Source organism: Schistocerca nitens, chromosome 7 (assembly GCF_023898315.1).
Source record: "Schistocerca nitens isolate TAMUIC-IGC-003100 chromosome 7, iqSchNite1.1, whole genome shotgun sequence".
Classification (NCBI taxonomy): domain Eukaryota; kingdom Metazoa; phylum Arthropoda; class Insecta; order Orthoptera; family Acrididae; genus Schistocerca; species Schistocerca nitens.
The window spans coordinates 197,005,590-197,028,760 of NC_064620.1; positions in this window are offsets into that span (position 1 = coordinate 197,005,590).

The following is a 23,171-nucleotide window of genomic DNA, read 5'->3' on the forward strand; positions in this document are numbered from 1 at the left end:
TGGCAGAAAATCCAGAGAGAATCTGGTCGTATGTGAAGTCTCTTAGGGGCAAGAAACAATCAATGCCTTCTCTGCATGATAGCAATGGAGATACTATCGAAGACAGTGCTGCCAAAGCAGAGTTACTGAACACAGTCTTCCGAAACGCCTTCACAAATGTAGACGAAGTAAATGTTCCAGAATTCGAATCATGAACAGCTTCCAACATGAGTAACGTAGAGCTAAATATCCTCGGAGTAGTGAAGCAACTTAAATCACTTATCAAAAGCAAGTCTTCTGGTCCAGACTGTATACTAAAAAGGGTCCTTTCAGAGTATGCTGATGCATTAGCTCCATACTTAACAATCATATACAATCGTTCGCTCGACGGAAGATCCGTACCCAAAGACTGGAGAGTTGCACAGGTCACACCAATATTCAAGAAAGATAGTAGGAGTAATCCACTAAATTACAGGCCCATATCGTTTTCGTCGATGTGTAGCAGAATTTTAGAACATCTATTGTGTTCAAACATTATGAATTACCTCGAAGAATACTGTCTATTGACACAGAGTCAACATGGGTTTAGAAAACACCGTTCTTGTGAAACACAACTAGGTCTTTATTCACATGAAGTGATGAGTGCTATTGACAAGGGATTTCAGATCGATTTCGTATTTCTGGATTTCCGGAAGCCTTTTGACACTGTACCACACAAGCGGCTCGTATTGAAATTGTGTGCTTTTGGAATATCGTCTCAGTTATGTGACTGGATTTGTGATTTCCTGTCGGAGAGGTCACAGTTCGTAGTAACTGACGGATAGTCATCGAGTAAAATCAAAGTGATTTCTGGCGTTCCCCAAGGTAGTGTTATAGTCCCTTTGCTGTTCCTTACCTATATACACAATTTGGAAGACAGTGTTCGGTTGTTTGCATATTACGCTGTCGTTTATCGACTAATAAAGTCATGAGAAGATCAAAACAAACTACAAAACGATTTAGGAATGATATTTGGATGGTGCAAAAAGTGGCAGTTGACCATGAATAACGAAAAGTGTGAGGTCATCCACATGAGTGCTAAAATGAACTCGTTAAACTTCGGGTACACGATAAATCAGTCTAATCTAAAAGCCGTCAGTTTAACTAAATACCTAGGTATTACAATTACGAACAACTTAAATTGGAATAAACACATAGAAAATTTTGTGGGGAAGGCTAACCAAAGACTGCGTTTTATTGGCAGGACACTTAGACAATGTAACAGACCTACTAAGGAGACTGCCTACACCACGCTTGTCCGTCCTCTTTTAGAATACTGCTGCGCGGTGTGGGATCCTTACCAGATAGGACTGATGTACTACATCGTGAAAGTTCAAGGAAAGGCAGCACGTTTTGCATTACCTCTACATATGGGAGAGAGTGTCACAGAAATGATACATGATTTGGGCTGGAAATCGTTAAAAGAAAGGCGTTTTTCGTTGCGACGGAATCTTCTCACCAAATTCCAATCACCAACTTTCTCCTTCGACTGCGAAAATATTTTGACACCGACCTACATAGGGAGGAACGATTATCGCGATAAAATAAGGGAAATCAGAGCTGGTACGGAACGATATAGGTGTTCATCTTTCCGCGCGCTATACGACATTGGAATTGTGAAGATGGTTCGATGAACCCTCTGCCAGGCACCTAAATGTGATTTGCAGAGTATCCATGTAGATGTAGATGTAGATATAATATATCATTTTACTGTTGGTAACAAAGTGTTGCGGATTTCACGGTTCTGTGTGCCTCCCCTGAGTCTAGTGTGTCAAACCTTTTTGGCCATAAAGTTTTAACGTAATGTCAAAAGTGCAATCCAAAACCTTACTCGATTAGCACATCGCCCGGGCTGGCCTCTACATACTGGCCGCTTATTAAAATAAAACGTTTAAAATATTCACAATTGGAGCACCGAACTTTTTTCCAGCTGCTGCACACCTCCCTTCTTTCGAAAGATCTCCCGAATCTTTCAAGACGAATCTTTAATTAAAATTACTCTCAACCAAAAGAATTCTGTGCTGTGCTGATGGTAACACCCAGCTGCGGTTTCCAGGACCTAACTACAATACAGTCCTAAATCTAATGTTTATGGTAACTAGTATAGAGATTCTACTTTCGTCAGTTGTTCCATGGTCTATGCCGGTTAACCAGTCGGCTGGAAACTGGTGTGCCGGTTGTTCTGTAAACTCTGTCCCCTTCTGCTTTAGTTACAGAAATAAAATATGCAAATACCTATTAGAAGCAGGCAAAACGGGTAGATGAAATAATTATCGATATAACCTTGTGCTGACGATTTTGCTAATCTGCTACATTAAAATTTTCCCCTGCTGTGATTCCATAAATTTTTCTAACGAACGCGTAAGTTCAGGGTTGAGGGTGGCATTAAGGTGAGCTAAATTCTCGAAGGGTAATGCCCTTAATGGCGTGTCCGGCCAATACAGTTATTCCGAGTCAGTGTGATGACAGTCATACAAGTGAGTGTAAACGGAAGAGGGAAATCCGCCCCGAGTTGAGTGCCATTCCGGGGCACTCATCATAGAAATCGCCACTTTCTGAATATGACTAAGTGAATAATTTAATTTCGGAATATTCTCCTCATCTGGTGTGCCGAACAACAATTTTATTAATAATCTCCTCCAATTAACCAATCTCTTTTCCTCTTAACTATAGTCTGTGATACAATATCAACCAGCTCTAATAACTGTGCTCATTAATTTCCCGTGGATAAACTGTGACTAAGACAGCTCTCTTGTAATTCTAGAAATGACCGACACTTCTCTGTGCCAATTTAAACAATTCTGAAAGAAAATATTTCAATCTTTGAATTTCATTTCTCATTTCAGTATCCGCTGATGCCTCATAAGGAAGATATCCGATTGCCTAGAGAACAATACAAATCATACCAGTTGCTGACCGACAACTATGCGTTCTGCTCCAATCCCGATAATGTATGATAAACTCAGGAACATTCCATCATTCAGGATGTCATCACAAAATCGTCACCTGAGGAAAGAAACCGTCCATCATCGCCCTCTTTCCAAAGAGAGTAACTAACGATAAGCAGAAAGAAGAGACAACAGTAACAAGAATCTGACAATAACATTGTAGTAATAAAAGAAAAATATATGTTGCAATGATACGAAAACGCTAAATCCGCCCGAACACAACACAAAGCAAAAAATACTCATATATCAAGAATAAATTTAACACTAACATAACACAGGAAATAATCTAACAACATAATTAATTACGTGACCTCAAAGTATAAGTCATGCTTTTACCTCGAACTGTCTAACGGATGAGGTTCCCTCATTCTGCGTACTGCAGCCTATCGTACCGGGTACACAGGTACTGTGGCACAGCATCCAAACTACTCTTAAATGGTTTCACCAGACTGATGTGCACGACAGACATTTTGGTAGGAAACCGTACCTTTCCGCTAACCGACGAGTTAATCTCCACGACCAGATACGGTCCGTGATGTTTGATCAAGATCTTCATCGTCTTTTCTTCTGGTGTACTAGGATTAGTGACCAATACCAACTGCCGTACACGGTAATGTGGTAGTCTGCCCATGCGCCTATTCGGCTGTTCCTGGCATTCCACAGCCTTCGTGTTCCCCTTTAGTACGTTTCTCCACACCTCCCGAATTATTCTCACAAAATTCTTCATTTGTTCGCAGTTGGCGCCTAATTTAGGACTTAAATCTTCAAAGTGGGGCGATATTTTCGGCCCGTACACTACCTCAAGTAGTGACATTACTGTTCCCGTGTGGACATTCGAGTTGCACGTGAAAACTATATATAGAAAATAGATATCCCAGTCGTCATTAAAACTTAGCATTTTGCAAATGGTCTTACGGTGGCGCTCCATTCTACTTTTGGTTTGCGGGTGGAACGGGCTCTTTCGTAACTTCCGAATACGCAAAACATGCCATATTTGCTCCGTAGTATCCAAAACTAAGCTCTTACCATGGGCCTCAATTAAGTTATCTGGGACTCCAATCACCAAAATCCAATTGTTAACTAATACTAGTCCCACAGTACTGGTCTGTTGATCTGTAATTGGTAACATTACTAGATACCACGAAAAAGGTCGATGACCGCAGGCACATACGTGCAGGGGTTCTGTTGATAGCAAATGTCGAGCTGAAGCATTTAAAATGGCTTCAACGCCTCTTTTAACCTCAGCGAAGGGATACTCTAGTGCAAAGTATCCTCTCCCTTAGCGCATGGTACACATTCTTTGACATATTCCTCCAAGTCTCGCTGGCTGTTCCTCCACCAAAAGCATTTCGCAATAAGCCTTTCTGTTGCTCGTCGGCCATCAGCAACAGACAACAGCTGGTCATGAGCCTGTTGTAGAACTTCCTTTTGAAGAACTGTCAGGACCATGATACGTGGTCCCCATTTCGGGACTCTGTACAACAAATCTTCAAGTATGCTAACGTGCGGCTGTGACTTAAAGGTCTGAGAATATTTATCGTCTGCCTGTGCTCCCTGCAGTTCCAATAAACTCTTGTCCAATACACTAAATATGGCTATTTTGCGTCTTAATGTACCCGCATTTGTGTGTCGTATTCCCGACAAACCCGTAATTAAACTCACTTAGCTTGAGAGCCCAACGTGGCAAACCAGTGGAGGGATCTTTCAGACTGAACTATCAATTCAGTGACGCATGATCAGTCACAACTTTAAATCTTCTACCATTCAAAAAACATCAGTAACGAGTAATATCACATGTGACCGTTAATATTTCCTTTTCGTTTCTAGAGCCGTTACCTCACGCCTTATGAAACCGCCACGATACATCAAATACTGGATGCCCCTGTCCATCAAGCATCTGACCCAAAATACAGCCGATTGTCTTATTTGATGGATCATAAGAGAGGATGAACTCTTTGTCAAAATCTGGAATAACTAATACGGGATCGAAAATCATTGTCTCCTCCAATTTCTCCAATGCTACCAATGCTACCTGATACTCCAGCATCCACTGAAACTTTACTCTGCTTGTGAGTTATCTAATTAAGAAAATTATACATTCTCTAAAACATAAATCTCATCTGGTTTTGAAGGTGTTCCAAATAGAGTACTAAATATTTGTTTCCATATAATAAGTCTGGTCTTATCTGAAATATGCAATGCGTGACTAACTGAAGGCATTTTTTCAGAGATACTGAAATATCGCGTTGCGAAGCTCCTGTTTAATAAATGTGATAAGAGAGGTGTCAAGAGGTACCGACCTGTTTCGCTGCTGACATCAGGTGATTTGTTACGGAATAGTATCTCACCTTAGCAACAATAATATCCCCAGCAAATCACAGTTTGGCTTTCAGAGGAGTTGCTCTACTGAGAACGCCATTTACTTGTTAACTCACCAAATTTTAAAAACATTAATTGATAAAAAGCACCAGTTGATATTTTCTGCGACCTATCTACGGTGGTTGACTGTGTGAATCACAGTACTGCCTTAGAGAAATCGCAGGTTTATGAGACTGGTGACATAGAAAATCAATCGATAATGTCATATGTAAACAAATGAATGCAAAAAGTTGTACTTAATGATTCAAGCAGTATAGTCCAGGGACATGATTCCCCAAGGCTCAATCTTTGGTCTACTATTGTTCCCTATATCATTGACGTCGGTTTGCAGTAGGGTTTTGGAGCATATACTGTATTCAAACATTAAGAATCACCTCGAAGGGAACGATCTATTGATACGTAATCAGCATGGATTCAGAAAACATCGTTCGTGTGCAACGCAGCTAGCTCTTTATTCGCACGAAGTAATGGCCGCTATCGACAGGGGATCTCAAGTTGATTCCGTATTTCTAGATTTCCGGAAAGCGTTTGACACCATTCCTCACAAGCGACTTCTAGTCAAGCTGTGGGCCTATGCGGTATCGTCTCAGTTGTGCGACTGGATTCGTGATTTCCTGTCAGGAAGGTCGCAGTTCGTAGTAATAGACGGCAAATCATCGAGTAAAACTGAACTGATATAAGGTGTTCCCCAGGGAAGCGTCCTGGGACCTCTGCTGTTTCTGATCTATATAAATGACCTGGGTGACAATCTGAGCAGTTCTCTTAGGCTGTTCGCAGATGATGCTGCAATTTACCGTCTAGTAAGGTCATCCGAAGACCGGTATCAGTTGCAAAGCGATTTAGAAAAGATTGCTGTATGGTGTGGCAGGTGGCAGTTGACGCTAAATAACGAAAAGCGTGAGGTGATCAACATGAGTTCCAAAAGAAATCCGTTGAAATTCGATTACTCGAGAAATAGTACAATTCTCAACGCTGTCAATTCAACTAAGTTCCTGGGTGTTAAAATTACGAACAACTTCAGTTGGAAAGACCACATAGATAAAATTGTGGGGAAGGCGAGCCAAAGGTTGCGTTTCATTGGCAGGACACTTAGAATATGCAACAAGTCCACTAAAGAGACAGCTTACACTACTCTCGCTCGTCCTCTGTTAGAATATTGCTGCGCGGTGTGGGAACCTTACCAGGCGCGATTGACGGAGGACATCGAAAGGGTGCAAAAAAGGGCAGCTCGTTTTGTATTATCACGTAATAGTGGAGAGAGTGTGGCAGAGATGATACGCGAGTTGGGATGGAAGTCATTAAAGCAAAGACGTTTTTCGTCGCGGCGAGATCTATTTACGAAATTCCAGTCACCAACTTTCCCTTCGGAATGCGAAAATATTTTGTTGAGCCCAACCTACATAGGTAGGAATGATCATCGAAATAAAATAAGAGAAATCAGAGCTCGAACAGAAAGGTTTAGGTGTTCGTTTTTCCCGCGCGCTGTTCGGGAGTGGAATGGTAGAGAGACAGTATGATTGTGGTTCTATGAACCCTCTGCAAAGCACTTAAATGTGAAATGCAGAGTAATCATGTAGATGTAGATATGTGTAAACGATCTTTGGTGTGATACCCAACAAGAAGAAATGGTTCTTTTTGCACATAACACTAGTTATATAACCAGTCCAAGCATACGCAAGAAATAGATGAAATGGCAAATGATGTTTTTAAAAGTATCATTAGTTTCCCGCAAATGGTCTCACACTCAATTTTGAAAAGGCGCAGTATATTCAGTTGTGCATATCTATGGGCACTACATCAGACGTCAAGGTAACAAGTAGTAAGGAAATAATGAATAGGGTGAAACTTCAAAATTTTTGTGTGTCAATACTGATGAGCATTTAAACTGGAATTAGTACATTTCGGAATTCCTAAAACAACTTTGTTCAGACACTTTTGCAATTAGACACATTGCAAACCTCAGGGAGAGGCAAATCAGTAACTTTCTGTATACCCCATACTTCAGTAACGTCATATGGGATAATGTTCTGGGGCAATTCACCTTTAAAAAAGAAACTCTTCATCGCTCATAAACGTGCTGTACGAATAACATGTAGTGCTTATCCATGATCATCTTGCAGTCATCTGCTTAAGGAGTTAAGCATTCTGAGCATTCCGACAGACAACAAAGTATAATTCGAAAACAATCTGAAAAAGTTTCTTGTTCACACTTCTATTCTGTAAAGGAATTTCTGTTTTAATTGGTAAAAGTTAGTGAACTGGGATTACTAGCTCACATCTGTAAATTTTATAGTTATAAGTGATTACCATGTAGCCATCTTTACAAATTAATTTGCGATGTGTATTTGAAATGACTCATTACACTTCATTACTATTTGTTGTAGCAAATGATCCATGAAACATGAATCTAGCTTACAAACCAATGTGTTCAATGGTTCAGTTGTATTCAACAAATCCCTTATGAATTTACTATAGTGGTTGCTCAAAGAGACGAACGACTGCATCTGCTTGTCAAATGACCTGACTTAACCCACTAAAAGCATCCTCCAATCGTCTCACACGTTCTGGTATAACCGCTGAATACACTATTCAGTCATTCAAATAGATCATGTATTGGTTCAAATGGCTCTGAGCACTATGGGACTCAACTGCTGAGGTCATTAGTCCCCTAGAACTTAGAACTAGTTAAACCTAACTAACCTAAGGACATCACAAACATCCATGCCCGAGGCAGGATTCGAACCTGCGACCGCAGCGGTCTTGCGGTTCCAGACTACAGCGCCTTTAACCGCACGGCCACTTCGGCCGGCAGATCATGTATTGACCTTAGGCTTTTACCCTCTTAAAACTCCGTCCAATAATCGGTGAAAAGTAGCAGGAGCGTTTTCCAAACCGAATGACATCCGGTTATATTGATAATATCTGCACGATATGTTAAACCCTGTCTTTGGCCTATGCTCAATTGCTACTTCCAGCTGACGATAAATTTGGTGTTCCAGTGCAGTAAAGTAACGTCACTCAACACATCCAAAATTTCCGTAAAATTAGCGATTGGATAAGCATCTTCTATCTCAGAAAACATATATTCCTTGGTTCCATCCAATGATTTCTTAGGGATGATAACGACATGTGTACTTCAGGGACTGTTACTTCATTCTTGATCCCATCTCGTAGTTGCTGTTCCATGAACTGCTCTATTAATGTCTGTAAATGTCTCGCTGTACGAACTATTTGCTGTAAACTGGTGTACTACTCCAAATATATACAGTTCTGAGTTACTAGAGTCGCTAGCAACACCCCATCTCTACTAAACAAGTCGTAAATTTCAATAATACTTTTTCCACCCTTGTACGATCATTGTCCTACAAGTGACACAGCTTCTTGCGTTATGCTTGCTTATGACTCCTATTCAAACCCAACCTATCGATGTATTCTTCATCTAGTGTTGTCATTATACGTTTTGACACATTCACTCCACTTCTCCAAATATTATGTACGTTAACTGAAACCCTTGTACTATCCATTAACATTACTCACTGCGCCACGCTTCTGCAAACAAAACAGTGTTTAACATCCAACTCTTCATTACTCGAGAGAGACCCAACCACATACAAGATCCCGCAAGAGAACTCTGTACCCACTGAAACCCACACTGTTTTTCCAATACCTGTCGGTATTTTATCCCGATGATCAATCTTTAACGAAATCGACTGGCATCACCTTCACAACGTTTCACTGGGCTCAAGCGAACATTGCCAAAGGTCAATCCTCGCACAATATTTGACTAGAAAATCTAGTCCTATAATCACTGAATATTCTTCACCCACATACGGCAAAACTTCCATACGCTCTGTAAACTTAATTTCCGCAATGGTAAACTCACGAACCCAACGACTCAACATTTCTACGTCAACCGCATATACTGAGACGTGGGACGTAGGGAAAGCAGGAAAAGGTGTGGACATGTCCTAATCAGTTATCATTGGTTGCACAGAAAACACATAATCTTTACTTTTTTTAAAAAGCAAGACTCTCAACAATCATTTTAAAGGATTTTACTACACTGGCGGCTTAAAGTCTTATTAGAAGAACCGCAAGTTACTGTCGGCTGAAGACCACACGTAATGTTACACACAATCAACGGCTGAATGCCTGATTAAGAAGGTTCAAAGTTATTCGTCGGTTGAAGGCGATATGCAGTTTAAAACGTATTTTCTTTTTAACAATCAAACGGTAACAAGCTATAGTAAAGGCTGAAGGCCGTATTAAGAAAAAATAGCAAATTATTGATCAGCTGACCCCCACAAACAATGTCGTACACAACCAAAGGCTGAAGGCCTGATTAAGAAGGTTGAAAATTATTCGTGGGCTGAAGGCCACAAGGAATTTCAAAATACACAAGGGCTGAAGGCCTGAATTACAAATAACGTCTACAATCACCCTTTAAAAATACTGAAAGCCTTTCTAATAATCTTCATAACTTGAATCAAGCTATAATGACGGCTGAAGGACTCACTAAAACCAAAACCAGATTGAAAATTATTTGTCGGCTGAAGGCCACAAACAATGTTACAAACAATTAACGGCCGAAGCCCTGATTAAGAAAGGATTGAAATTCTTGGGGGCAGAAGGCTACAAGCATTTTTCGGAATACTGAATGGCTGAAAGCCTGAATTACAAGTAAGGAAGCAGTTGCATGTTAAAATACTAAAACCTTTCTGAAACAATCTTATCGATCTGTAACAGGCTATGGTGGTGGCTGCAGGCTTTATTAAGAGAAAATTAAAAATAATTTGTCGGCTGAAGGCCACAAGCAGTGTTACAAACAATTAACGGCTGAAGGTCGGAATTACAAGTGGGGAAGGCAATAACACGTTAAAACATTTGGGTAAAATTTAAACAATTATGACATCTTGTTCAAATAAGACGGAGTGATCCACAGACAGTGCTCCCTGGATCGACCCGAGGAAGGTGACTACAGCTGTGTAAGCGGTGATACAGACAGCCAAGAGTTGTACTCACGTAACAGGATGGCAACTCACACTAGGGGTAGCTCAAGCACCCACCGACCGACTAACCAATCCGGCTAACATCCGATCACTGGTACAACGATCGACTATTTTTAAACAATGCGAGGAGATGGACAGCACCACGTCCTCAGAAACACACCCAAGGCTGAAGGAAACACTGGAACCAACGTATACCTCCCAAAAACATATTCACAGTACAATTCAAGAGGTTGTCGAACTACACGCATTGTCGGACAGCATCAACACGACAAGGAAAGGTACACTGCAAGAATAGTACGCTAACCTCCAGGGCAGGTATCTGTCACACGGCACACGGCAGAAAATACCGCTGGTTGCACATCAGTATTAAGAATAATACTAAATCCAAACTAACATGAAGGAGTAGAAGGCGACTAATAGCTTCCGCCAACCTGACAGACTCCACTTCTTGCGGTTGGTCTCACGAACCCTGGGAGCAGCAACACGCAAACAACGGCGAGGTGTCAAACAATGGAGGTTTCAGTACTGGACACAGGTCACTCAACTTCAAACGTCCTGGGTTCGGTCGTCGGCTACAGCCCCTCGCTCTGACAGTGCCTGCACGCCACCATCGGTCCCGGCCCGCCCTCGCGCTGCGGACCTCCTCGCTGCCCCGTCCAAAGCCGAACTGATGTCCGTTCGCCACCCTTACCAAATCCAGTAAGCAGACAGCATTAAAATAACTGCTCATTCAAAACCACAAGATACACTCGGCTCCTGGAGAACAATTCCACCAGCATCTCATAATACTAAAACCAGTCACTGTGAAACTTCGCGGACGAATTATAAGTCGGCACAAACACAGAGAAGCCAGAAGCGGTCGGAAGACCAAATGCACGTCGTCCGCTGCGACGACCGACAGAACGACCAACCAACGGTCGTCCCCACTCAAGCCAGGCACGGTAAAGGTACCAGTATAAATTGTGGATTGACAACTTATTGCCATGAGGTCACTTCGGCGGGCGGACAAACACACACACGCAAGTGACGTTGTCGTGCACTCTCGCGACCGCATCCTTCCGTCGGACAGTGCATGTGTGTCGCCAGCTGTCGGGCGAGTACTGGCTGTCCGGACCTCACTGCTGCTCCGTCCCAACTCACTAGCTCGACACACGACCACCTGGAAATACTAGAGGCTGCTCCAAAGATGGTACCACAGTACGCGCTATCGATAAGCGCTGCTGCTGCCACTCACGGACAGACAAAGCGAGCAAACGTAGTCTCGCCAGTGAACACACTAAGAAAACGAGACGCCAGTATCGCTATTACAAGATGTAAAGCTATGAACGGCATCAACGTGAGCCGCACACTGCTCATGTACCTTATATCGTGGTGGCCCTGTCACCTCCTGTTTACCTGGTCCAGACTGCTAACGGACACATTGCCCACGTGTCTACTAGAAACCTCTGTTACACATCGGCTACTAAGCCCTCTGAGAAGCTTTCCGTCTGCGCACTAACTTCTCCAGTGTTACGACCTATCTGGACTACTTTCTGACAGTCGAACCATTGCGCTACAGTTTAACACCTGCTGCTCCCAAAGGTGCTTCCTGTTCTTCTCTTGTGATATTCAGATGCTTAGTGGCCCGCTTACCCACATGAGTAACATTCTGGTCGCTTGCACCGTTTCTGCATATGGCCCTTGCGTCCACGCCCACAGCATCTGACCTCAGAAGTGAAAAAATGGTGATCTCGCATCAGTTTCAGCAACATATAATTCCTCCAATTGCGCCATAAATCTAAGAGCTGCCGCCTCCTGCAGAAACACTTTGCTCGCCTCCGCATTGTGGATAGGCACTTAGGTCTGAGCATCGACTTTGCCAGTCCTGTCAGAAAGTGCTTCCACTACTCACTGCATTTCAGAGTCAGAGTACTGAGTTCTCGCAAAAAGATATGTATGGTATTTTGCTTTTGGTAACGCTGAAGTAATCCAGCAGCCAACTGCTGAAACAACTGTGCTTTACTTAAGGTATTGTAACGTTGCTCTTTGAATAATTAATAAAATATGCTCCAAACGTTTAATTAATGCTAAAAAACATTAATTAAATTAATTTCAGTCAAGAATTCTTAAAGAAAATATCAGAAATTAGCTTCCTCAGTTGATAGTAAACTCAGTATTTCAAATTAACTCCCTCACCTCCAAAAAATCGTAACGTAATATATAAATATTAGTAATATTTTAGTCTGATGATATACTGCATATGTCTCGGCCTCTCCTGTTAAACTATAGTCACACTTTGTATGACCAACTGCTCATTAGCAGTAGTTGTAACATTGATAATGAAAACCGATAGACCTTCCGTTGTTCACGTGTTTCCACACTACAGCCCGCGGGCCAACACCGGCCCAAGAACACCATCTACGGTAACACGCGGGACATGTATGGTACCCAGTCCGCCGTAATGTTTTTTATTGCAGTCGAATATTGCTTATAGAGCACCTCCCATAAGACGCGATTCGCACAATGAGTAGAAGAAAATGTAATAAAACGACTACTTACCCAACGATGTTTCGCTTAAACAGTCTGTTTCGTGGTTTTTTTTTTTTCGAAGTTGAATGACCATTTTTAATAAACATTTTTGGATCAGCGATCAAAAAATTTAAAAAAAAAATCCTTTTCAAAATTCAGAAACCGCCTTATGGCCTAGATCGGTCTCCTCGGTCACTAGAAATGAATAATTTGTAAGTCACACGTTCTCCTGTAAACTCTGCACTGTGAAAGTAGAGCCTGCGACAATGCTCGGTTCAGTCATCTGTAATGCCCGAGCTTCCGCGACGAGTTTGCAATCTCTCTACAACAATGTTGCAACGTCTTTTTCTCCGTTTCTGCATCGTAACCCTTCCCCTTTCAGTATCTGTTTATGAATCGAATTCTGATTTGTCGTCGTTTACTAACACGAATTCATTAAAGATGCAAGTAAAGTAGTTGCCGTGCTCGCTACAAATTTTATTAACGATGAAAGTATGTCTCTTTTTCGACACATTTTGAAGCACAGGCAAGAATAAATACCTTTAGACATCTTTCTTCTAAAACAGGATGTACTGTAGCACAAATAAAAAAATTACTACACAGTATTATAAAACTGTTTGAGTATCTATTTTATTCGGAATGGAAAGCTTTGACTTATTCTACATGAAATCCTAGTGAAAACAAGTCTTTCTCTTACGAGGGTCAATTACGAGAAAGTTCAGGAACGAATCCTGATCATTACGCGAACTAACACTGTACAGTGCAAAATTTACAGTGGGAATAAATCATACAAAATACATACAATAATTAGTTATTTTTATTTATTACCAATTAAGACAAACATTAACTGACGTATATAAAGGAACTGATTGTTTTCACTTTAATTACTTACATGATATTTCTCGAAAATTTACCATAACTGACATACGTAGGCAATTCACATAATGAGATTAAGTATTGTAATTATAATTAATGAGATTTACGTAGCTGCAACTTCCCTCTTGCGACTATTTGCAGTTGGGGCTCTCACTAGGGGAAATTATCAGCAGCGGCTTCAAATGCTCATCGGTTTGTTTAGATATTTAATATTATTGTATAGTTCATTATTTTCACAAAGATAACTAGAGCAAAAAGTGCAAAAAAGTCAGAAGCAAACACATGCAACTGGTGAAACTGTGTGAGTGGAAGACATAAAATGCCAGCAATGACGAATACAATCATTTATCACTACAAAAATCGCTACATTGCAAATCAACCATTTCCATTTTCAGTTCTGAGGTAAGAGTTTCTATATCGGCATTAAAAGGGTTTTGAATAATCTTAATATCATTTGTAACAAAATCTGAAACACGGGACTCAAAATTAATTTTCAAGCATTCAAAGTTTCAGTTGCAAAAGCAACCGGTAATGGAGTCTCTGACTGCTTAATGAATTGTGGCATGTATTAACATATATGAAAAACTTTTTGTTGAATTGAGACAGAAACAATATTATTTTTTTCTTGAAAGGATTTAATATGAGTGTGCAAATCAGGCAGTAGTTAGTTTTCGCCTTGTAACTTCAAATTACTGTTCTTCACACGTTTAGTTAAATCTGTAAAAAATGATAACTTCCATAGCTACTCAGCGTTCTGTGCCAGCAGACATCGATTCCTTTCATTCAGAAAATTTCAATTCTTGCTAGGAGCACAAAAACCGAGTCAGATATTTTCCACGGCTAAGCCAGAGAACTGGTGCATAATATGGTGAATCATTTTCTTCAATCTCTTCAGTAAACTCGCGGAGTTGACGGTGACTGAGAGTATGTGGTCTTTTATACAGCTGACCTTAGTGTCTTCAAGACTTCTGATATATCCAATCATTTCCCGCACAGGAACTGTTGATGAATGATGGAATGTGCGATTAATGGTTTCGATCCATCGACATTTTCTACCGCCTTTGACACGACAGCAATGACACTTGTGTTTTCTCCACAAATGTTTTTGCCACCATCAGTTTTGACACACCTTAAGTTTTTCCGTTGAAGACTGTTTTTCTCAACAGCATTTTCTGTGCCTTTAAAACGTTCTTCTCTCGTAGCAATCCCGTGAAAGCTATGAACGTCAAGAAACTGTTCATAAACATCATAATTTTTGTTTATCCATTCAATAAAATTTAAAATCTGTGCACTATCCGAAACACACGTTGACTCGTTCAGAACCAATGATAACCACTCATAGAGTTGCGTTTTTTCAGGAAACTGAGTTAATGTATGTCTTTTACATATCTACACGAATCTGTACAAAAGAGGTTTAAGTGCAAATCATATTGATGCAAGTTAATAATATTATGAGCAAGGTTTCTGAGTAAAGAATTGCACTGGATTTATCTTCAAGCACATTTTAATAAAATTAAAAATTCGCTGTTAAACATACCGTTTTTTCACTAAGACACTATAGTCACAAAACACACTAAACTTCTGTACTCTCCGGAAAACGTCATTATTATATATTTAATACTCTCAAGTAGTCACAACAATACTTGCCCGTAAGTGCCAACAGAAACTGCGGAGTGATATTCACTCCCGCTCCCTGTGCCATAGATATCTCAATCACTTCCTAGACCTGAAACGAAATTTGCGTGTAATTCAACACTACAGTAGTTAGGTGTAATGAACCAAAGTCTGTCCAAGTTTTTTTGAGCCAGAGATGATCGCAGGGAACGAAGAGGTAGCCACTATTGCCGACGCGTGGTAATGTACTGGTGGGAAGATATCCTGCAGTGCGGCAGTGGCAAGTGTCACGAAAACTTCTGCACTACATTGAGGATTTCCGAGCAGTACTAGGGTATCAGGCCTCCAGGAAGGCAGATTATAGCTCGGTTCTGGACCTTGGGGATTTATTGCAACAGCCGGTATGGCCATCAGCCCAAAATTCTTGGAGGCGCCTTTTCTATTTGGAAAGGGATTGGTAAGTGCGTTTACTGCTGGATCAAAAGTAGAAGAATCTATCTCCAACTCAGTCTTATTTTCCCCTGACTCAGGCTGTTGCTGAACCTGAAAGGTTTCCAAAACCGCAAATCTATGAAGAAGGTCCACATGCTCGAGATTTTGGTGAAACGTTTCCTCTGTTAACATCCGCACTTTCTCTGTTACAGCAGCAACAGATTCTGTAGTAACACCTGCACTTGATTTCACCACTAGCAGTACCAGAAACACAAATAACCCAGTAAAACACTACTAAAGAAAAACCTTGTAAATTACCTTTTCTCATGCGTCGTCACCCATCTACAATGTGAACAATCGAGAGACAAATGATCAACATGTATAAATGTAAAGCATGCGCCTGCTACAGCCTTCGTGCACGGCAATTCGTGCCCTGCAAGACTGCAAAATAAACAATGACAAGTTTACGGAAATCACATCAGTTCGAAAACGTAACCTTATCATACACACTATCCAGTATTCCACAAATTGGGTCTCTTAACTGAGAAAAAATACTGAATTAATTATAAACAAAGTGTGGCTCAACGCACCCCGTTGTAATGAGCCAATACCAGTGAATTGGTGATATGCCGCTCGAATGTAATTTACTTAATTACCCGGCTCTAAGAAACAGTGTTTGGGCTCAAGAGTTACCCAACAATCACTTCCCTTGGCAAACTGTACGGTTTGTATGCTGGAAAAACACTTCCCCAGACAACCTGCGTCGTTAAGCGTAACGATTACTTCATGACACCAGCTGTAAGAGCTTGGTCTATTCCTGATCTCTGCACCTCATAATGTGTGAGATGGTGAGAGAGAGGGCAAATTAATGCGGGGCTGTATACCCAAACTTTTGTAGTATTTACAGATGTTTATTAAAGCAGCCTTATTCTGCATTCCAGCTGTCCTCACGGACGCGCTTTGTGCTTGCAAACACGGCCGATCGAGGAATACGTCGACGCCCCTTCCCGTTGGTGACTTCTGTTGACCTGGGTCATGAGTGGTAGCTACCGCGATGCTGAGCTGCCCAGCAGAAGTGAAGAACGAGGGTGTGGCGTAAGGTCAATCCGAGTCTAGCTGTCTATGCACCCCTACTCTTACTTGTGGTCTCCATGTCACACACTTGGGGGCAGTAGCGACAACAGATTCCCTTTGCTGAGCATTAATGCCCTTGTCAACTCCCCCTGGGATCACCCGGAGTGATGGCCGACTAAGTTCATGTCTCTACGAGGCGTCGAGGTCGCTTTTCCCCCATACAGGCTGTAAACAGCTGGCTCTGCATTGGCCGCACACCAGTTCCCACATCAGTGAAGTTTCCCGAAGTCCCGCAGCTACTACTCCTCGCCGGAGCTCGATGAGTCCGTCATTGGGCAGGTAGTCAACAGATCTTCATCAAGAAGGGTGGACTGTCGTTTCTCTGAAATTCAAAAGCACATCATTCTCTTTGGTTCAAGAGGCAGACAGAATGGCAGTGCTACTCAATGCTTTGAGCAACGAAGTTCGATTATTTATATGCTTACAGCTATGATTCTGATGTAGACCTATCGGAGAGTGACGAGTAGGTTTTCTTTATATTACTTGTTCTGTTAGCTTTTTCTAGCTCGCTCTCTACTGAGCACGGTTCGCTATACCCAGTTAAATTTGCGAAGTGCGACTTTCTTGGTAGCACGTACGTTCCCGAGTAATAAAATATTACTTCACTCTTGGTCATACGGTTCCATGCTCTCGGCCGTTGACAGGTGTCGTAAACGCCCCTCTGCCTGGACTGTTTTATCATGGTGGCAACAATACCGTCGAGTGGCTTATTAGTTATCACATAGGCCTGGCAGGCCTATACTGCCAGCAGGCGGTACGAATAAAATTCTAACAATTCACAAATACCGCGCCGAAATTTTAAAGGATGCAACAGCACAAAGAGTACTACACATTTCGGGAAACCGGCGCAGAAAAAATAATGTAAGTGTCATGTCCACGAAAACTGATGTAGCACCATTTACGATGAAGCACATTCATCACATACATCGTATACTGAAATTTCAAGCTTCTTGATGAAACTCTATGAGCAGAGGGATGCGAAACTATCATGGGTTATTCACGTAAAGAATAAACAGTTACAGGCGAAATACACTCTTTTGAGTACTAAAAGAGCCAGACGTAAAAATTAGGTACTAAATCCCTAGGATTTCCACTAATGTAATAAGACCTATGACAACTGATGGGGCTACAGTATGGCGAAATGAAGTAGAGGGTGGTTGTTAGGGAGGTTGGTAAGGTGCAGACATTGGACTGGTTATCTATAACGGGAGGAATTAGCAGCACGCCCACTGCTGGTATGGAGACCATGCTGGACATGCCAACATTGCATCTTTTGGTTACTATGGAGACAGCAGCAGGGATATACAGTTAAAAATTTAGAAATAACTTGATTCCTTTAGCGTAACGAAAATTTCACTCCAATGTAGTGAATGTGGTGAATACAGAAACTGTCTGTGAAATGCCGACTGACCATACAATATTTTTTGCTACTTCATAAACGTTTCCACGTAACAACTGCAAGAAGGGAGCAGTGGAAGAATGAACCACAACACCTTTCAGTAGACATAGTCTGGTATGCTGGAGGGTAGAAAACAGACAAACCTGATTGGGCCCGAATATATGGGCCCAGCATAGAGTAGAAAGAGCAGTCTCTCGAGGGAAATTGGCCACAGACGAAATTATCCGCTATCGGGGTGTGCACGAAGGAGCATTTGTGTAGGTGTTACGAAGATCGTAGCACCTATTTTTGTAAGGTGTTCATGTCGTTTTTATTTTTGTATAAGCACGTTAGAGAGAGAGCAGTTGACGTTGAACAATCTTTAGTCTTGTCGTGCAAAGTTTTGGCCTCTGCTCACTCTGATACGTTATTTTAAGTAGGGTAGGAGAGGGACGTATTTCGTAGTGCTGTGTTCACTTGTGATTGTATCTTTTAGATGAAGAAAGATGTGTTGTAAAGGACAACAAGGATGGACGAGTCTGAGATATAACTGCAGCAGTCAGCACCTAATTTGAAGAAATGTTTATTGCCAGATAGGTAAATTCGTTCACTTGCCCACAGCTGAGAAAAATACCAGCCCACTTCCCTGATCATGACTTAACATTACAACTGATTAAGCTGTTTCATTTTTATAGATATTATCTGCAAATTTTGTACCCCTTTGTGTCGTTGTCCACATTGCACCATGAGGTACGCAATAGTTTGAATATAATTTGATAATTTCATTTTGAAACAGAAATCTAGCTTAGCTGCTGCCTGCTTGCCGTTTGCTGTTGTACTTTCGAGAAATCTGCAAAAGTGTTGTCACAAGACGCGAGTTAAGTGGAAATTTTGATTAGGGGCATGCAACTGTTTCACTTCAGTTGCACATTTAATATAAAGAGAGGTTGTATTCAGACCAGTTACATTTCAGTTCAAATTACGTTACACTTTGTTAAAGGTTAGCATACAAGCTCAAGGTAGATAACAATTTGTAAGGTCATAGTCTTGGAAATAAGTAATTTTCTTTTTTAAGAGTGGAACGTAAAGTAGGGCTAAATTTCACGAAGAAACAGAAATACAGTGGGATTGTTACTCATGTATTCTGATTGCTAACCAGCTGTGAAATAACTGTCCGAGCACGACCACGCATATTCAATACATCTATGTGCAAATGTCGGTATATACATCCCTTCCTCATCTAACCTGATGACTGAAAAGCGTGAATGAGAGTGAACAAGACAAATTTCAATATTTAGCTCTGTGAGAGTAAAAGTAATCTGCTAGTGTGGCTGAATAGCCAGTCCCATAAAGCACATATCAGGTAGCAAAGAGGTTGTCCGCAGCTCGTGGTCTGGTGTTAGTTCAGTTACAGCTGCGTTAGCGAGTGGACGCTGTTTACTGCTGTTTTGCAATTCCGTGTATACATCGCTGTACTTCAGCTTCGCTAAGTGTTATCCGTCCTTTAATCTGCGTGTTCGTTCATATTCCTTGTGATCTGATGGCTCCTTCTCGTCGTGCTGATGCTACTTGAAATTTTGGGGGTTTAACCGAAATTTCGTCGCTGGATTAACCATAGCTACAAACCTCAGGTAGAATACTCTGGTATTTGCTTTCAACAAGGTGTCCCGCCCGGTTTAGCCGACATCCCTGGAAACAGATGACTGGATTACACAGGTAACTGACGGCCGCTGTGGCCGAGCGGTTCTAGGCGCTTCACTCTGGAACCGCGCGACCGCTACGGTCGCAGGTTCGAATCCTGCCTCGGGCATGGATGTGTGTGATGCCCTTAGGTCAGTTAGGTTTAAGTAGTTCTAAGTTCTAGGGGACTGATGACCTCAGATGTTAAGACTCATAGTGCTCAGAGCCGCTTGAACCATTTTTCAACAAAGGTAATTGGTCTCAGCTCTGAAACCGCCAACACCTGGCAAATGGATCACAAAAATACTGTGTTTATGTCAAGTTATTCAAGTTATTCAGGGCTGCCACTGTTGAAAACGTGTGACCAAAGTGAGGCTATGAAGTAGAAATGGTTATAAAAGTAAGGTTTCCATCTATACAGCTTGAATCTTCCCATTGAAACTGAAAATGATAAGATTCAGGAAGCTCATTGAAACTATGGGGACGACAAATCAATTGCAAATGAAAGACGGTCGCTTCGCTTTAAACTGCAATGTTTCAACGTAGTACGCTGTGTAGAGATGGACGTCAAGACAAATATTCCGTCTCACATAACGGTTTGTGGGTATAAGGCGCAAATTGTATGTACAGGAAGCTACATGTCATATATGTAACGAAATCGGCCACTTCAGACAGGAATGTCCGCGGCCAACTGTTGTTGTTAAAAGTAATTTGATACGGTGTCAGAAATTTACCTTTAATGATCTGTTACCAAAGAATAGCTCGGATCAACTGGTTGAGAATGTTATAGCAGCAGGCAAAGCTGATGTCCACCTCCACGATAACAATCAATGTCCTCCGTTAACAACAAAGGGAAGCCCCTTTCACCACTACTCGTGAAACTGAAATGCAACCGAAAAAACGACCTCTGGAGGCAACTGATAGTTGTTCAGAGGACGAGCTGTCCTATCCAACGCCCTCACTCAGCAAGCAAAAACAGTGCGATAATGAGGCAGAGGAACCCGAAGGCAAAATGCGAATGGAAACTGATGAACAGAAAGAGAATACGTATATGGTACCAGGAAATGAAGAAAGTGTAGTCAGTATTAATTTGCAATAGACAACAGGTGCAGTAGCCGATTGCAAAGATCAGCAGTTATCTGTTAGTAAACAAATTCAGGGAGAGGTTGCAAAACTGCAAAACTGCAGCATCAAGTAAGTGATATTTTATCAATAACAAGGAAGTGGTGGCCAAACTGATGGTTCAAATGGTTCAAATGGCTCTGAGCACTATGGGTTCAAATGGTTCAAATGGCTCTGAGCACTATGGGACTTAACATCTATGGTCATCAGTCCCCTAGAAATTAGAACTACTTAAACCTAACTAACCTAAGGACATCACACACATCCATGCCCGAGGCAGGATTCGAACCTGCGACAGTAGCAGTCGCGCGGTTCCGGACTGAGCGCCTAGAACCGCTAGACCACCGCGGCCGGCGGCCAAACTGAAATCACGGTCAACACCGCAGGACAGGCGCCAGCAACAGAAATTGAGAAAGCATCTGCTGCTGCTCCAGATGAGTCGTAAAGTAAAATAATAACGCAACCAAATGTGAATGTAGCTCGTAACCAAGGGAAGCGAAAATCCGAAAAGGGCGACCCAAGCCCAAAGAATGTTCGGTACGAAACAGACCTACACGAATAACTGGAGAAACAAATCAGAAAGTTTAGAAGGCAATCACTCTGCTAGCGGTACAACAGAAAACCTCAGAAATAGGAAAAGGACGGGACAGTAACTAAATAAACTGACTGAAGTGTTATTCGGTGTTCATCTTTCCGAGAAAGCTGTTAATAGTTTAACTGAACTCTGAACCACAGGAAACTAAATTAGTTCATCGAAACAACTACATAGTGACAGCGCAATAACGCAGTCTTATTCTGTCACCACTACAAACTTAAATAAAATTACGTCTGGTTGGAAACTATCGACACTTCAGGAACTTTTGTACGAATCCGCGACTGATGTTGCCCAGTTACATGAAGTTCTAATGTCGGATTTAGTATTTCCCGGTTATGTCAGTTACATAAATGTCTCACGAAACAAGTGTTTGAATAGCTGTTTTGGTGAGGGAAGGAATTCCAGGAAGTGAGGTGGAACGACTGGAATCCGGAAGGGGAAAGGACTAGGTATATATGATGTGACTATAATCAATCTGTATGCTCCTTCAGGAAGTTCTCACCGAGCTGACAGGGCACGTTACTTCAAAGATCAACTGTTGTACTTGTTAAGGAAAATCCAAGACAGAAATTACTTGGAGGTGATTTTAATTGCGTTTTAAATCGAAAAGATCAGTTACCTAATTTTAATTTCTCAAGTGAACTAAAACAATTAATTACCGGTTTAGAATTAAAGGATATATGGGAAATCAAATACCCCTCCATTGATGAGTTCACTAACGTCACGGCAACATCTCGTAGCAGGATTGATAAATTATATATTTCTAAAATCTTGAAACTTCCGTGACAAAAGTAGAAACCATTCCTTCAGACCATTCAAGTGTCTTAGCTTGCATAAATATAACAAGACAGCCAGTTCGCCGATTCAAGAATCAGTGGAATTTTAACATTTCCTTGTTAGTAAGTCATGATTCAGAAGACCTGATTAAAGGAGCGTGGGCAACATGCCTGCGTGCTCGTAGTAGATATGCCACTGTTATCGACTGGTGTGTTAAAATGACGAAGCCAAAGTTGAGGAAGGTTCTTATTCAATGCAGTGCCCAGAGCGCAAGGGGAATGAAATGCATTATAGAATATTACTACTCCATTTTGAGACATCTATATGATCAGGTCTCTGCAGGTTCCTCACTTCGCATAGTAGACATAAAAAAATTCAAAGCCAAGTTACTTAATATCAGGAGAAATCAAATGGAAGGGGTTAAAAATAAAATCGAAGGCAAATTCAGTGTCAGAAGCTGAAACTACTTCGCTATACTATTTAGTGAAGCATACGAAAAACGGAAGAAGGGCTTTTATTGATGAAATTCGAACAACGAAACGATACGATTCTCAGAGCCAAGCAGGATATCGTGGACGAAATTTATTGCTATTATTGCGAGCTATATTCTGTAAATCAAAGTAATGCTGCATCCTTGGAAGAATTCCTGGACATCCTATTCCCACACCTTACAGAAGATGACAACGACAATTCTCTCGAGG